At 47.1% G+C, this 15194-nt stretch overlaps 1 protein-coding gene across 3 annotated transcripts in view; it reads right to left on the bottom strand.

Moving 5' to 3' along the window:
* GRID1 (glutamate ionotropic receptor delta type subunit 1) overlaps window positions 1–15194 on the bottom strand; it is a 629200-nt gene that overhangs the window by 376005 nt on the left and 238001 nt on the right. The gene's annotated exons all lie outside the window — the stretch shown is intronic.

The following is a 15194-nucleotide window of genomic DNA, read 5'->3' as shown; positions in this document are numbered from 1 at the left end:
TATGCATGACCAGAACATTGTGCTGTATATCAGAAACTGACACATTGTAACTTCAATTAAAAAATAAATAAATAAATGAAATCCCACCACATGCCCATACTAGGAGCCATACCTAACACACAAAAAAAACCTCAGATCTGATCAGCAGAGCGAGTTTAGCCTGTCTCTGTTCGTCTGTTTTCATCACTCTTTCTCATACTTTCTCTTGGTCTACACCAAGAAGAGATGCGCACTGCTTGGCTAGCACAGGAAAGCAAGGAAACCTACGTGCCCTCACCTCACCCACACGATCGCAGCTTACGAAACATGCAGATTCTCGCACAGTGCAGACTGCGTCTACAACATGCAGGTGAGATGATTTTTTTTTTTAATTCCTTTCTTTTCAGCTGCCCAATGCCAAAGCCACAAAATTTGGAAACATGGAGACTAACTGATGGAATTTTCCCTGCTTATCCCGATGTGTGGTTTTGTGAGTCTGAAGCATAGGGAATAAATACTGAGCAACAGCTCCATTCATATTTCCCATTAGTACTTTACTAGTAATGGAATAATCTTGGCTTGTTGAAGGGATTTAGGAGGAGACATTAACACCCCCAGATACTTCAGTAAGTGAAATAAATTCTGAATAAAATGATTAGCAAAATTGAGACTCTGCAAACATCTAAGCAGACTAATTACATGTGCTCATAATGCAGCCTTTCTCTCCATCAGAGCAACCTTTAGGCTGGGACCGATTCTTTCAGACCTGTGCAGCAGGAAATCCAGTCTTTACTCCCCTTTCACACTGGAGCAGGGTGAAGACATTCTCTGTGTCCTGGGAGAATGGTTGCCAATCAAGTGGGAGCCACTGCCTTCTTCATAGGAATCTGTGATTCTCATTTTGTCCACCCCAACAATAGAACTCTGGTGGATTTCATGGGGATGTGGTCATGTAGCCTGGAAACAGAGTTCGTTCATGATGCCTTTTCTTGCCTCCTGCTGGAATGATCCGCGGGTCGGGGGGAGGAGAGGTTGGGTACCCTGCCCTGCTGGCGGGAAGATGGAGCGTATACCTTTCCTCCAGGGACAACTGAGTACACACCTCGGCCTCTAGAGAACTCCAGGTCACAATGTGGGCACCACTCAAACGCCAGCTTGAGGCTGAGACAGGTACAAGGAAACAGATGTGGCTTGTACGGCTGACCAGCACGATCACCCAGGCACTCCTCTTGCTCAGAGAGGTGTGGACAGTCAGGAAGCAGCAGACAGGAGTCTGGTTTCTAAAGAGCGCATCCTAGGGATCAGTGGTGGGAAGGCAGGGCACAGCTCTCCATCCCTGCCAGCTGGGGGACAGCCCCATTCTTCTGAGCAGAAGTGGCCAAAGAAATAAGTGGACATCCAGTCTGTGGATCCATTCGTCACCAAACCATTATTTTCCTTCAGTCTTGGGAAACCACATCACTTTGAATACAGGGAGATAGCTGAAACATTCAATAGTCAAAAAACAAAAACAAACAAAAACAAAGAACAGTAGAAAAAGAAATTCCTCTCCACCTTCTGGGTCCTGGGGAGTGCCTCGAGGGACGGGCATGGGTGGTCTTAAAACCTGGCCTCAGCTCCTGGCCCAGTAACGGGGCAGAACCGGTCTCCACTACCTTTGATGGGGGATTGAATGCATGAATGACGGAATGGGCGCTGGTGTGTGAATGATGGAGGGAAGGGGTGAATGAATCAGTATTACTGTAGTTGCTGAATCAATGCATGAAGCGCAGGAATGTGTGAATGAGAGGACCAGAGTGGGAAGGATGAATTGAATGGGTGAATGAGTATGACTGTGCATACTGAATCAATGTCTGAATGTCTAAAATGAATGAGTAAGCTTCTTTTTTTTTAATTGAAATACAGTTGATTTACAACTATACTTTGTGTTAGTTTCTGGTGTACAGTTATCCATGTATAACTACTCTTTTTCAGGTTCTTTTTTCATTATAGGCTATTGCAAGCTATTGAATACAGTTCCCTGTGCTATACAGTAGGACCTTGTTGTTTGTCTATTTTGTATATAGTAGTGTGTATCTGCTAGCCCCAAACTCCTAATGTATCCCTCCCTGAATGAGTAAGAGTTTGACCTGAGCTTAACATCAAAACACAATGAGAGGCACAGAGGAGCAGGGGCCCTGGGCCAGCTGACCCACCATGATCCTCCCAGATGGCTCCTCACACGTCACCCTGACACTTTCACTCTGTGACAGTTGTGAGAGAGGACTGCGATCACTCCACTTATCTTTTCCAAAGGCCAGGAGGCAGATGACTCCGAGGAGATGCTTAATAAAGCCCTGAAGTGAATTTAACGGGCAACACGTGGATCTTTTCCTGCCTGGGCTTCTTGCCTCCTTCTAGCTTCCTGCTCAAATGCACGGCCGCTTCTTCATGGCAAAAAAACCCAAAGTGTAAAAACCTGTAAGTCAGAAATGTCCCCTTGTGGACGTCAGCAGCCGGCCGCCCTGGGCAGAGTCGGGAGGCGGAGCGGGTGTTCCCTGCGGCTGTTGCGGCTTCTCAGCACACCCTCTCCCGGCTCTGCCTCCCCCTCCCTCTCCCTCCCTCCGCTTCTCCCTGTCCTGTAAATCAGGAGCTCAAACCTTCTTTTCAAAAGCCTGCACGTTCCTGAAAGCCTTGTCTCTTGTCCTCCATCTCCCCTGAACAAGGAATCAGACTTGGGATCGACATGGAAACAGGTGGCTCTGTCTCCACCAACATCCTGTTCTATTATCCACGGAACCATGGGCACGACTCGGCACCCAGGGCCGGCTGGCCGACGCGAGCCATGCACAAGAGCTTGGGAGAGACAGACGTATGGCTAAACCCAGCCTTCTCCAGGAAGCCCGAGCAACCCCCCCAACCCCACCCCGGCTCCCCTGGCACTGCAGCGAAACCCCTGGCACCGTGTGAGCATCCTCCCAGCCGCCCAGCATTGGTGGCAGCGAGGGGAGCTCGAAAGGCATTCCTGCCTTATACAAACATGACTGAGAGCCTGCCTGCACCAGGCCCTCTGTCAGGAGCTGTGTGGACGCAGACTCGCCTCCAGGGGGGCTCACCAGGCATGACCGCAGGCCCTCCCAGAGCGGAGCTGCCCCAGGGTACCAGAGTCCTGGAAAACTGAGTGCTAGCCCAGCAGCTGTGGTGCCCTTCACAAGGCACAAGGGGACTTTGGCTTCGTGCTCAATGCCGCCTGCTCCCTCAGAGGGTCGCAGCCTACGTTAGAGAGAAGTGAGTGTGGGGAGGCGGGCCGTCACTTCCAGGAAGCCCTGTTATCAGCCTCAATGACTTGGACCCAGTCACAGGGACTGTCTGGAGCGCCTGGTGAATCACTCAGCCCTGTTGGAGCAAATGGCCTGGATGGGGGCTGATTACCCTTTGAATACAGTTCTGAAAAGGAATGTCTGAGCTGGCCTTCATCTCTCTGATGGAAGTTGAAATGCTCCAGGCGGTGGGGGCCAGGGCCTCCCGCGAGTGGCTGGGGCTCCGCACTATTGATGATTTAATCACCCATTTTTCTCTGGGGCTTATGTTACAGCTCAGCCAAATCAAGGGCTCCGGGCACTGGGCTGGAGGGAATAAGGCATCCATCAGACCGGGAAGGGGATGGGGGAGAAAGAAGACAGAAAAGAAATCAGAGTCCACTTTATGCACAGCTATCAAGCTTGGGCCACATCTGCCTCCTTAAAGGGGAAAGAGTGAGACAGCCCGGGGTCTGAATCCCAGCACCACCCCGGGAGCCCGGCGTTGACTGAGCCTCTTTTTCCTCCTCTGAATACAGCAGTAAATAGCACCTCTACCATGGGCTGTCATCAAGATTAGAGGACTTAATGATGCAAAGAGCCTGGCGTCTACTGGGCCCTCCCTAAACAGTCACCTCCCACCTCGGCTTAAAAGTCACAGAGAGAATTAACACCCTCTCTGTTTGAATGTGTCACTTCCCTCCTCTGTATTTTGGCTGATCTCCCGGACAGGGGATGCTGGGACCAGGAAGACAAGAAGCAGTCGGCAAAGGAGCACGAAAGGACCGGCCAGTAAAGTCAACCCAAAAGGGAGCTGTGTCCCCAAGTTCCAGTGAGGAAGTCCAAGTGCAGGGAAGTGATTGACAGGGCAAAAGATTGCCGGAGAAGTGGGGTCAGATGAAGCCCGGGGCATGACCTGGGCTTGGGCCCACGGAGGTCACTGGTGACCACACAGAAACAGTGCCTGGGGTGGTGAGCATCGCCTGGGAAAGTGTCTGAGTTTGGGTCCCCAGAAGCAACCTCTAAGACCAGGATTCAAGTGCAAGAGGTTAATTTGGGAGGCCCGGAGAAAATCAGCAGAGAGTAGGACGTGGTACAGGGAAGGGAAGGCAGCCAATAATGGCGTTTTCAGTAAGTTCCACGTAGAGGATGTAGCTTCCTCCTGCAGGGAATGCCTGAATACAGTGTGGGCTTTGAGACTATGCCACCTGTGGGACAGGGGACCGGGTATTTACATGCCAACTTCCATCCCTCTTCAGTTGAGGGCTGTTCCCAGGGGGAGCTAATGCCCTAGAACTTCCTGCCTGCTATGAGTGCAGACTGTGTCCTTCAAGTTTCCAGGAAAAAAAAAAAAACCCTTGAGCACAGAGAGGCCAATGAAGGCAGAGCTCATGGAAATGGGAGGGTCTGAGGCGTGTGGACCAGTCACGGCCCACGCCTGCTCCACGAGAGAATGTGGGGAGATGAAGTACAAAGGGCAAGTACGGTTGACCATTCTGAAGAGCTTTTGCTTAAAGAGGAGCAGAGAAATGGGGCTGGAGATGACTGTGGGGTGAAGAGAGGATTATGCAAGATGGGGAAAAGTAAATTATAGCTGGTGAACACGATCTGTTTTAACGATGCATGAGTTCCACTCCTGAGTAGGTAACAGGGAGTGGTTTCCAGTTTCCAAGGAAAGGCATTCCCTTGATAAGGGGCCTCCAGGTTCTGCACACAGAGCATCAGAACCCAGGCCGAGGCTCCTGGGTACCAATGATGGATGCCGGTGGGTGTGGCTGTGGGTGCACAGATCAGCTCTGTCCTCATTGCTCCCATTTTCTCAGTGATTTAAACAGCAAGAACATTACATGTATCACAGCTTTATTGACAAATGCCAACATGTGAAAGCAACCAAGCTGTCCTTCAGTAGATGAATGGATAAATAAGCTGTAGTACATCCAGATGATGGAATATTACTCAGCGCTAAAAATAAATGAGCTATCAAGCCACAAAAAGACATGGATAAACTTTAAATGCATATTGCTGAGTGAATGAAGCCAATCTGAAAAGGCTACATACTGTAGGATTCCAACTACAAGACATCCACGTCTACAAGACATCCACATCATCTCTCACCTGGACCACTATCAGCCTTTCACTGGTCTCTCTCCGCTGAGACTCTAATCCATCCCCAACATGACTGCCAGAGGGAGCTTCGAAAACAATGCATCAGAGAGGGTCACTCCCTCACTTCGAAATCTCTGCTGGTGCCCAGTTGCCTACAAGATACCCACCAGGCTCCTTCACACGACACACAAGAAAGCCTTTAGCCGTGAGACCCAACCTGGCTCTCCTGCCTCATTTCCCCAACCTCCTCCACATTCTTGGGTCCTGCCATCCAGGGTTTCCCAAGCCATGACTCTACCTTGGCACACACGGTGCCCTCTACCCACTGTCCTGTCCTCTTTCTTTGATTTTATCCTGGACACACAGCTCACATGTTCCCTCTGATGTGGTGCATCCCCAGCACCTTAGGGGGAGTCAAGGAAGCAGTCTGCGTTCTCACCATTCTGGGCTCCTGTTTCTACTCCTGAGTTTATAACAGTGCAATGGAAGGGCTGGTCTGCCTTTCTGTTCCACTAGACCAGAAGTTTCTGGGGGATGGAAGGTGATACGTTATCCGTCTTGTCACCATGTCTGGCACAAAGCCAGACACACGGTGGGGCTCAGGAAAGTCTGCACAATGGGTGAAGGGGTGAATGGAAATGGAAGGAAATTTCCACCTGGCCCAGCTCCCACCTGCACCTGGAACATAAAGCAGCATTTTCTTCTTCCCTTGAACATTATACTCTTGTGCAGAGTCACTTCCTGAGCATCACTTGCTGGGAGATGGCGTCTCTGAGAAGGACACAGGGTCGTGGCGGGGTTTGGCCCTGAAGGGGCAAACACAGGGGAGCTGCTGCTGCGTCCACTTTCCCAAGCCCGGCGTGGCCCTGCTCCTGTCTCTACCTCGTGCGCTGCTGTGAGGCCGTGGTTGGGTAAAATGCACTGAAGATTCGCACAGTAGATGCTTAATTACTGCCAGTTCATTCCCTTCCCTGCTTGTCAACAAGTTTGCTCCTTAAATCGCATCTCAGAAGCCGACCCCCCCCCAGGTGATAAGGACAGCTACAGCTTATATAAAAAGCCGTATTACCTTCAGCTCCAAGTCTCTTGGCCATTCTGAGAAAGGAAAGGGCTGTCAGTAAATCACAAGGAATATAAGTTACGTCGTTATCTTCATCACTGGGAAGAAGAATGATAAATGTGCCACCATTAGCGTTTGGAATCCGCTCACCTTGACCAACACCGCCAAGGACCTCCACTCGCCACGTACCTCCCATGCAGCCATCTACCTACACCACTTTCCCATGCGGACTAAACTCAGTTCAGTCCACACTAAGTTGTGCTTCTGCTTTTTCAGCTGTGAGACCCTCCAGCAGCATTCTGTTGCTTTCTAAGATTATGCCAGACCCATGAGAAGCTCTCCCGGTATCCTGGGGCCAGCTGCCCCTGGGGAGGAGACCAGGCTCTTCTCCTGAGTCTGGAGTCTTGAGGCAGTCCCTGGAGGCCAGCCTGGGCTTGGGTGTTGTGCATTTATTCCAAAGATGTCCTGAGCACCTCCTGTGGGTCAGAACCTGGCATGGATGGGGGAGGGGGGTGGAGGGAGCACTGAATATTCACAGCATGTTCCCTCTAGTTGCTCGCAGACCAGCGAGGGAGGAGTTGCGTGCACACACACAAAGGTAATCAAGTGGGCTGAGGGAGCACAGAGGACAGGTGCTTTGCCAGGTTAGGAGCATCAGGGAAGACTTCTCGGAAGAGGTGATGGCTGTCTTGGGTCTCAAAAAATGAAAAGGCCTCACACTCACTAGTCTGGCTACTATTTAAAACAAAAACAAAAGCAACAACAATAACAACAACAACAAAACAGAAAAGAGCAGGTGTTAATGAGGACACAGAGAAACTGAAACCTCGTGCATTGCAGCGGGAACGTGAAATTGTGCAGTCACTATGGAAAACAGAACCACAGTTCCTAAAAAAATTAAAAATAGAATTACCATATGATCCAGTAATTCCACTTCTGGCTATACGTCCTGGAGAACTGAAAGCAAGATCTCAAGGAGATGTCTACCCACATTCATAGCAGGATTACTCACAAAAGCCAAGAGGTGGAAGCAACCCGAATTCCTCTCAATGGATGAATGGATAAACAGAAGGCGTTATATACATACAATGAAATAGTATTCAGCCTTAAAAGTGAGAGAAATTCTGACACACACTTCAGTAGGTTGAACCCTGAGGATGTGCTGCCAAGTGAAATCAGCCAGTCACAAAAAGACAAATACTGTATGATTCCACTTAAGTGGTCAAAATCATAGAGATAGAAAGTAGTTTCCAGGGGCTGCAGGGAGTGGGAGAATGGGGAATTCTTGTTTAATGGGTACAGAGTTTCAGTTTGGGAAGATTTAAAAGTTTTGAAGATGGATGGAGGTGATGGTTGCACGACAATGTGAATGTACTTAATGGCCCTGAGCTATCAAAAAAATGGCTCATGTGGTAAATTTTATATTATTATATTTTACAATCATTTAAAAAATAAAGAAAGAAAAATGATGAGGGGTCTCCAGGGGGTAGCAGGTCAGTAAGGACCACTGTGATAAAGCCTCTCTTGCTGCTTCTAAAGGCCTCAGGGTTGGGAGGATAGGACCACCTTGCAGGGATGGCTGGGGAGGCGGCCGGGAACCCAGGCTGTCAGCAAGTCTCCTGGGTCTTCAGTTTTTCCTGCTGGGCTTTCAGAGTTCACCCAGCTCTGCGACGTGCTCTGATCCACCCACATCTGCCTGCCCGAGGAGGTTCTGCCTCACTGTGCCCATTCACAGACCCCACCATGCCAGTCCCCAAAAGACAGCGCAGCATCCAAGGAGGAGAAGTTACAATGGGGCCAGCAGGCTCAGGCAGGCAAGTGTGAGAAAACACTGGAACCAAGAGTACAAGTAGAAATGCACCTCGGGGAAGGGCAGGAGAGGATGGCTGCTCGGGCCAGCGAGAAGCCTATGACTCTGCCCTGCTGCAGCCCACGAGAGCTACACTCTTCAGGAGTTAAAGGTAAGCCCCTGCCTGCCCGTGAGAGACAAAGTTCACAGAACCATGTCTTCTCATGGAACAAATGGAGAATCACAGGAAATGTCTCCTCATTGCTGGGCCGCCAAGAAAGGCCAGTGGCAGTTGGGCACAGTCCCCTCCACCCGATGGTCTCCATGTCCCCGTGGTCCTAGGGGTGCACAAGTTTGCAGGCAGAGAGAGGATGTCAGCCCCAAGATCCCTACTAATCACACGTCCATGGCGCTGGGCCAGGCGCGGGCTGGGGAAGAGGAAGGGTCCTGATGCTCACCAGCATGGGGGCCCTCAGAGCAGAAGCCAGGCTCTCCCCCACCGCCATCAGGGCTCTGGGTGGGTGCTGCCCAGCACTCCGACCTCACCTCATCCCACTGACTCTCCAGCTCTCCATGCCCTACCCCAGCCCCACTGAGCATCTTTCTATTCCTCTCCAAGCCTTTTGGAACCCACAGCGTTTGCACTTGCCATCCCTGCATCAGGGTTCTGCTGCCCCATCTCCCCAGGGCTGGCTCATGCTCATCCTTCAGGCCTCAGCTCCAATGTCACCGCCTCCAAGAGGCCCTCCCTGACCACCCAGCTATTCTCTCTCACACTCCCTGCTGCTTCCCTCCACAGAGCTCACCACTCTTTACACTCACTCACCTTGTCTGTTTATTCACTTACTTGTTTGCTGTCTGCCTCTTTCTAGTAGCATATAGTTCCATGAGGGCAGGGGTCTTGTCTGTCATTTTCGGCCGAGTGCCCACATTCAGTACTGAGCACAAAGGAGCCAAAATATTTGTAGCATAAATGAATGAATGAATATGATCCACCGGGCACTTTCGCACCTGTCATCTCATCTGATCTATCAGGGAATTGCTCCATGATAGGAATTCCTATCCCCACCTTATAGATGAGAAACGTGAGCCCAGGGAGACTGAGGGACAGCCACACAGTGAGACAGAGCCAGGGCTGGGATTCAAAGCCACATCCGTCTGAGGGTCCTGCAGAGACCACAGTGGCGCATAAGAAGCAAACGACACAGTGGTTGTGCGTGTGGGTGTGTGTTTCGAGCTGTGAGTGCCGGGGCCCCTAGGCCGGGACACGGCTCCAGCCCACGGGGCCAAGAGCTCTTGCAGGAGAAGGCCCTGGTCTTCTCCAAACGTTTGTGTCCAGGACGTTCCACAGCGCCTTCAACTGAGCTTCAGTAAAAGTTTCCTGAACTAATTGCAAATGCAAGATCTGTCTCCATGTGAGCTACGGTTCTTTTAAGTTCCTGTGCTTTTTTGCACGTGCACGTCAGGGGAAATGAGTGCATCTGAGGCTTTAAAGACCAGCTTAGTAACAGCTTAGGGTTTAAAAAAATGTATGTACTGACATGGAGGGCATGGGGTCTGGAACCTACACAAGCTTCTGATGTCTCTTCAGTGGCTCTACGTGCTTCCTGCCTGGGCCTCTCCACCCTGCCTACTATGTCACCTCTGTATTTGTAAGATGAAGTGTGTGTGTGTGTGTGTGTGTCTAGTGGGTGGAGCCTTCTGCATGAGCCTGGGGTTATCTGTGCATGTGTGTGTTTGTGTGTGTGTGAATGTGATGTGCGGGACTATTTGTGACTGAATCTACATGCTGATCTGAGAGTGTGTCTGGGTAGATGGAGTCTTATTTGTGAGTTCTGGGGTTATGTGTGCATGTGTGTGTGTGTGTGTGTGTCTATGATGTATTGCTGGGACTGTTTATGACTGTGAATCTACATGGGGATCTGAGTGAGTGTGTTTATGAGAGTGTGTGTGTGTGTGTGTGTGTGTGTGTGTTCCTTGCCTCCCGCTCCAGACTGTAAACTTCTGATGAGAGAGAGACCAAGTGGGCTCCTTGTTTTTTTCTCATTGGCCACTTACTGGGTGACCAATAAGCACAACCAACTAATGTGCTAGTTAACAGTAGGTGCACCCAAGGCTCCCCCTCCCCTGGGTCCCTGTCCACAAGACGTCCCAGCAGCACGGCAATGAGCACCCAGCCCAGACAGCACAAGGGAGACAGCCCCCACTCCTCCACCGCGCACCCTCCCGCCCCATCTGGCTCAGCTCCCCCCAGCCTCCCCGGACCAGTGACACCCCACCCTGAAAAGGCAGCCCAGGTTTTCAAGGGGTCTGCTCAGGACTGCAGCACAGCGACCAGCTCCCATTCAGGCCCCTGCAGGGGCTGGTCCTCCCCACCCCCGCCGCCTCCCATCAGCTTATGCCAGGCACGTTGTGCGGCCCGTGCAGAAGGAGGCACTGTCTGCAGAGCCCCCAACACTGGCCGCCTCTGTCCTCGCCAACAACCGCGGACTGTTCCAGCCCCACAAACGCTTCCGAGGCTTTGTCTCCGTTAAAGGCACAATCTTGCTCAACCAATTAATGAAGCACCTTCTCTCCCACAATTCTAACATTTCCCCAGAGCCAAATGTAAAGTGTATACAATTACACAGCCCATGGTTTGATAAAGGCAGGTCTATGTCTTTAATAATTCTCAATGAAAGAACATCCTGTGAAAGGATTGTTTAATTAAAAGACAACAATGGGATAAAACGCAAATAAAAGGGAAAAAAGAGAGAGAGAGATCACAACTGTTAACTCAGAACTAAATAAATATCCTCCACCTGAGGTCCTTAAATACTGTCTTAGAGTCCACATATACTTGGTTAGCATGCAAATGAATCCTAGTGTGAAATATGCCTGAGGGGGGAGGGTAAGCTCGGTCGGTGGCAGAGCACATGACACGCGTGCACGAGGTCCTGGGTTCAATCCCCAGTCCCTCTCTTCAAAAAATAAATAAATAAATACATCTAATTACCTGCCCCCAATTAAAAAATAGAATATTAAAAAAAATTTAAATAAATGTGCCTGAAAAATGAGCAACTGTGCTTTAACTAACTGGAATAGACACGCTTCCCCCTATTCTTCCCCGCTGAGTATAACTAAAATCCCCAAACATTATAAGGAAAACAAACACAAGGAAAGTATGAATAGTGCAGAGAAAGCAGACCAGCTAGGGACCTCGGGACTGAGGAACGTGGTGATGAGGTCCCTGCGTTTTTTTTCTGTCTCATGCATTCCCATCTTGGAGTTGATGGGTTGGCAACCCAGAAACACCAACAGGAACAAGCCACAAAAAAAAGAATCTGCTTTCTCTAGCCAAAGGTCCAGGAATGGGGCAGCTTAGCAAGGTAGAAAACTTTTGGATGCTAACCACTCTACTCCAGCCAAACGCTAGAGAAAAAAAAGTGTGGCCCCACCTACACTCTGGCCAGCAAAGGTGCAGCGGTGACCCTAGATGTCCACCTTCACCAGCCTGTCACAAGCTCCTTCTTACCCACCAGGGTGGTACCAGGAGGCTCAGCAGAGATTCCGGGCTTTCAGTACCACAGGGATAGAGGTCACCCCTGTGGTTTTCGTGCAGGGCTCTTCTATTTCTCCCAGCCAGGGAGGGCTCTGTGAGGCCTTAGTGGGGAGAGTGAACTCCCACATCTGCCCAGTGACAACAAGTGACCTCACCTCAGGTGTCAACACAGACCAAGAGGAGAATCGGGACTTTACTCCCTCTCAGCAGTAATGAGAAAGCAACCTTCTCCCAGAGAGGAGTCAGAAGAAACCAGCAAAAACAGAAGGAGGAAGTTAAGACACCCAGAGTCTTACAACATAATATCCAAGATTACATCCAGGATTCAAGTGAAAATCACTATTCTTACCAAGAACCAGGAGGAACTCAAACTGAATGAAAAAAACACAAGCAGCAGATTCAACCCTGTGATCATGGAAATGGTAAGTACGATCTGGCAAAGATTTACAGCCGTCACCATAAAAAAAAAATTCTTCAGTGGGAAATTGCAAATACACCTGAAACAAATGAAAAAATAGAAAGTCTCAGCAGAGAAATGTATCACAGAGAACGGAATGGAATTTTAGAGCAGAAAAATACAATCCTTGAAAATAAAGCTGGGTGGAGGGTTCAACAGCAGAATGGAGGGAACAGAGCGAAGAATTAGTGAACTGAAAGACAGAACAACAGAAATTACTCAATCTAAACAACAGAGACAAAATGGACTGGGGGGAAAAAGGAATACAGCCTCAGGGACTTGTGTGACTACCAAAAAGGAAAAAAAAAAAGATCTAACATTTGTGTCATCGCAGTTCTAGGCGGAGAGGAGACAGAAGGTGGGAGTGAAGAATACTTGAAGAATTAATGAGTGGAAACCAAATTGGGCAAAAGACATAAATCTACAGTTTTAAGAAGCTGGGTGAATCCCAAATAGCAAAAGCCCAACTAAATCCATATCAAGACACGTCATAGTCCAACTTCCGAAAACTAAAGCCAAAAAGAAAACTAAAGAAAAAATTATTAAAGGCAGCAAGAGAGAAACAGCATCTTGCCTACAGGTGAAAATCAACTTGCATGAGCCTAGATTTCTCATCAGAACCATGGAGGAAGTGTCACAACATGCTTCAAGTGCTGAAAGGAGAGACCTGTCACCCAGAATCCTGTATCCAGTAAAATTATCTTTCAGAAATTATAGGAATATAAAGATAGTCTCACATAAAGAACCCCTAAGGGGATTTGTTGCCAGCAGACCTGCTCTAAGGATGTCTAAAGGAAGTTCTCTGAAGAGAAGGGAAATGATAAACGAAGGTACCTTAGAATATCACAAAGGAGAAAACAATCCACTGAGCAAAACTATGGGGAAATACAATTACCTTCTTCTCCTCTTAAGTGTTATAAATTATGTTTGAACCTTGAAGAAAAATTATAACACTGCCTGATGTGTTTCTAAATGTATGTAGAGTAAATATGTAAGATAAGACAATTATACATCGTAAGTGTGAAAAGTTTTTTTTATTTTAAAGAGAGCTAAGGTTTCTGCACTTCACTGGAACTGGCAAAATGTCAACACCAGTAGATTGTGACAAGATTTTGTGTGTGTGTGTGTGTGCGTGTGCAGAGACAGAGATAGTCATACTTACAGTCATCACTTGAAAAGCTAGTTAAAGAGGTACACTTAAAACCTCTATAGATTAATCAAAATGGAATTCTAAAAAATGTTCAAGTAATTCAGGGGGAAAGGAAATATAGAAACAAAAAAAAAAACAGAAAAATGAACAGGGGAAAAAAAAGGCAGACTCAAGCTCTCATATATCAATAATAACATTAAATGTAAACAGCCTAAATAGAACAACTAAAAGAGAGAAATTGGCAGAGTGGATTAAAAACCATGTGCAACTACATGCTGTCTACAACAAACTCAAGTTTTGTTGTAGGAACATTATTTCAATATAACAATACAGAGGTTGAAAGGAAAAGAATGGAAAATGCTGTATCTGCCAGCACTAATCAAAAGAAAGCAAGAGGGACAATATTAATATCAGATAAAGTAGACTTCAGAGCCAAGAAAGTCAAGAGACAGAGGGGCATTACATAATGATCAGAGAGTCAGTCCACTAAGAGGACACAGCAGTCCTGAATGTGTATGCACCAAACAACAGAGCTGCAAAATGTGTAAAGAAAAACTTATAGAAGTGCAAGGATAAGTATATGAATTCACAATTATAGTTGGAGACATCAACCCATATCGCTAAACAATTGATAAAACGCCTAGGTGGAAAGTCAGCAGGAATACAGAAATACCTAACAGTACCACCAACCAACTGAATCGGATACATATCTGTAAAACACTCCACTTAATCACAGCAGAATATATATTCTTTTCAAGTGCCCTGAGAACACACTCCAAAATAGACCATATTTTGGACTATTAAACAAATGCCAACAAATTTTTAAAAATGGAGCTCTTACAGAGTACACTCTCTGACCACAATAGAATCCAACTAGAAACTAACAACAGAAAAATAACAGTAAAAATCTCTAAACACTTAGAATCCAAACAACACATTACAACAAAGTCCATGGGTCCAAAAGGAAGTTGCAAAAAATATTCACTTAACTGACTGAAAATGAAAATGCAATATATCAAAATTTGTAGGACACAGCTAAAGTAATCATGAAAGAAAATTTATAAAGCTAAAAGCATACAGTAGAAAAAAGATTCAAATCAATAAACTAAGTTCTTACCCTGAGAATCTAGAAAGAGAAGAGCAAAATAAACCCAAAAGAAGCGGAAGGAAGAAAATAATAAAGATAAAACCCAAAATCAATGAGATTGAAAACAGAAAAAAAAAAGTAGAAAACATATATAAAAAAGAGTTTAATCTTTGAAAAGATCAATAAAATTGACAAACCTCTAGCAAGACTGATAAAGAAAAAAAAAAGGAGAGAGGGAAGACATGGTTACCAGTATCAATAATGAAACTGGGGTATCACCATAGACTTGTAGACATCAAATAAGGATAATAAGGGAATATTGTGAACAACTCTATACGTCTACATTTGACAACTTAGATAAAATGCATCAATTCCTCAAAAAGCACAAACCACACAACTTACCCATTATGAAATAGATCATCTAAGTAGCCTTATCACTATGAAGGAAATTGAATTCATAACTTTAAAACTCCCCTGAAAGAAATCTCCAGGCCCAGATGGTTTCACTGAAGAATTCTATCAAATGCTTTAAAATGAATTAACACTAATTCCATGCAATCTCTTCCAAAAAACAGAATAGGAGGAAACACTTCTCTTAATTAATTTTACAAAGCTCGCATTCAGACAAAGATTGTACAAAAGAAGAAGACATTAGACTAATATCACTGGGGCATATAGATGCATAAATCCTTAATAAAATGTTAGCAGATGGATTCCAGTAATATATAAAAAGGATTATTCGACATG

This window comes from Camelus dromedarius, chromosome 8 (assembly GCF_036321535.1).
Source record: "Camelus dromedarius isolate mCamDro1 chromosome 8, mCamDro1.pat, whole genome shotgun sequence".
Taxonomy (NCBI): Eukaryota; Metazoa; Chordata; class Mammalia; order Artiodactyla; family Camelidae; genus Camelus; species Camelus dromedarius.
This window is presented reverse-complemented; position numbering and strand designations above follow the sequence as displayed.